We start from the raw sequence: 3,079 nt of genomic DNA, 5'->3' as shown, positions 1-3,079 counted from the left end.
AGAAGGGGACAGGAAAGCTGGTGATAGGGAACCCAAGGTTGAGTAAGGATAGTGTTGATGTGTTGTGAGGTTGTTAACCATTGTCATAGTGCAACGTGTACTAACTTAAATGAGAAACTATTTTGTTCTGTAAGCCTTCATCTAAAGTGAGAATACAAGCACAATTGGAAGATCGTGGTCGATGTCACTGAACTGTGCATGTAGAAATTTTTGAAATGGTGTATCTTTGGCTATGTATATTTTCACCAAAAAAAAAGGTCGAGAAGGGAGAGGGTTGACATGTTGTGAGGTTGTTAACCAATGTCATAAAACAATATGTGTACTACTGTTACATGAGAAACTATTTGTTCTGTAAGCCTTCACCTGAAGTACAATTGAAAAAAAAAAAAAAAGAGGGTCAGCGAAAAAGAGCAAGACCCTGAACACGATGGATTGACACAGTGGCTGCAACAATGGGTTCAGACATAGCAATGATGGTGAGGATGGTGCTGGAACAGGCAGTGTTTCGTTCTGTTGAACATAGGGTCGCTATGAGTCAGAACCTATTCAAAGGCACTTAACAACAAAAAAATTTATGTAGAACTAATTGCTGTAGAATGGACCACTTCTTAATCCAAATAGATATGTGGGTTGACAAATATTCCTCCGAAATTCAATTACATATAACCTAGTTTCCCTAATTAGCACTTCCACCTCTGTGCTCCTCCCTATGTACTAGGAGGTATAGAGGAATACCATTAACATGATCAAAATTACCAGCAAAAAATTTTAAGTGTCCTCACTAGCATGTGACTCCCAAAATACAGCCTCTTCTAATATGGCATGTATGATTTTAAACGTACAGCAGGAATGTAAACATGCAAATTGTAAGTAAGGTGAAGAATATATTTTGTAGCATTTTACATGATCTGTAGTCTATTTCAATATATTCAGTATAGTATACTATATCATCTCTGGAAATGGAAAAGCAAGTAAAGACCCCTGAAAGTGTAATTGCCCCTACTTTCTGCACTTTGTTGAAGATAGGGAGCATGAGGAGAAACCAGAGCTGGGCCACTTTACTACCTCCTGACTCTATGCAAAATAAACATATGAAACTCTGCTTGGGGGTACTTTCTATTAGTTAATTAGTAGTACTCTCAATTGAGCTAAATACATTGCAGGCCCAACTTCCTCTTTCTACCTTACTAGCATCTGGAGTGAAAGGAATGAGGTATGGCCAACGAATGATCATTTAGAAATGGGAGGGGAAAAGGCCTTAGTATTTACCTCTTACGTTCCCAAGAGGTTCCTTGGGTGGTGCACATGGTTAGCACTTGGTTGCTAACCAAAAGTTATAGGTTAAAGTCCACTCAGAAGTACCTCAAAAGAAAGGCCTGGCAATTCCAAAAAATCATCCTTTGAAAGCTGGTAATAAGGAACCCAAGGTTGAGAAGGGGCAGTGTTGACATGTCGTAGGGTTGTTAACCATTGTCATAGGGCAATATGTGTAGTAACTGTTTAATGAGAAACTATTCTGCAAAACTTCATCTAAGGTACAAAAAAAAAGAATTACCTATGTGAGATCAAATTGACAACAGCAACTCAAAAGGTTTGATGGGAAGCCTAGGGGGCAGTGAGTTGAAGATAATGGTGATGGAATAATTTGGAAAAAGATAGTGAGAATAGCAGCACAAGTGGAAGAATGTAATCAATGTCACTGAATTCTACATGTAGAAACTTTTGAAATGGTGTAACTTTGGCTATGTATATTTTCACCAAAAAAAAGGGTCCTCCAAGGTCAAGAAGGGAGAGTGTTGACATGTCATGGGGTTGTTAACCAATGTCATAAACAGTATGTGTACTGACTGTTTAATGAGAAAGTATTTGTTCTGTAAACCTTTATCTAAAGTCGAATAAATATATATATGTATATATAAAAGCCATTGAAAACCTTATGGAGCATAGTACTACTCTCATGTCTTAGTCATCTAGTGCTGCTATAACAGAAATACCACAAGTGGAGGAATTTAACAAAGAGAAATTTATGTTCTCACAGTCTAGTAGGCTGGAAGTCCAAATTCAGAGCGTCAGCTCCAGAGGAAGGCTTTCTGTCAGCTCTGGAGGAAGGTCCTTGTCGTCAGTCTTCCCCTGGACTAGAAGCTTCTCCGCGTAGGAACCCTGGGTCCAAAGGATGTGCTCTGCTCCTGCCACTGCTTGCTTCAGTTTCCTTTTATCTGTTGTAAGATAAAAGGTGGTGCAGGCCACACCCCAGGGAAATCCCTTTACATTGGATCAGGGATGTGACCTGACCCAGGGTGTTACGTCCCACCATAATCCTCTCTAACTACAGGCAGAGATTATGATTTATAACACATAGGGAAATTACAAAATGAAGGACAACCACACAATACTGGCAATCATGTCCTAATCCAGGAGACGCATATTTTGGGGGACACTATTCAATCCATGACATCTGACATACATGGGGCTGCCATGAGTTGAAAGCTACTAGACAGCAATTGTTTGTTTTTTTGTTTTAGTAGGTTCCCAAGTTCAATTTTGAGTAGCATCCTTCACTTTTGACTGACTACCCATTTTATGAAAGGAAACCCATCATGTATTTTAGAAACTTCATTGAATTGGTACGTCCCCAGTGCTACTGAGTGACAGCCCTCACAACCGTCCTACTTAATGAATGCCTTTCATAACACTGAACCTAGTTACCAAATGAGCATATAGGTTTACAGACAGAAGCTAAATGGCATGATCAAAGTTCAAACCAAAAAAAAAAATCAAACCTGCTGACAAGTCTATTCCAACTCACAGAGACCTTATAGGTTTTCCAAGGCTGTAAATTTGAGCACTTAACAACTGCACCACAAAGGCTCCTTCAATAAAAGAAGATTAGAGGTGGAAGTAAAACTGAAGATTTCTCCTTTTGGTACCTAGTATTGAACCTTTAAGTTTCAGAATGAGAGTAATCATAGATCACTTTCACTTTACTGAGATTAGGAGCTGTGTTTATACTAACTGCCTTTAAGATTCATAACAGTTAATATGGTAAGAGTTTATGATGTGACCCATACCTCACACGATA

Source organism: Trichechus manatus, unplaced genomic scaffold, assembly GCF_000243295.1.
Source record: "Trichechus manatus latirostris isolate Lorelei unplaced genomic scaffold, TriManLat1.0 scaffold00074, whole genome shotgun sequence".
Taxonomy (NCBI): Eukaryota; Metazoa; Chordata; class Mammalia; order Sirenia; family Trichechidae; genus Trichechus; species Trichechus manatus.
This window is presented reverse-complemented; position numbering follows the sequence as displayed.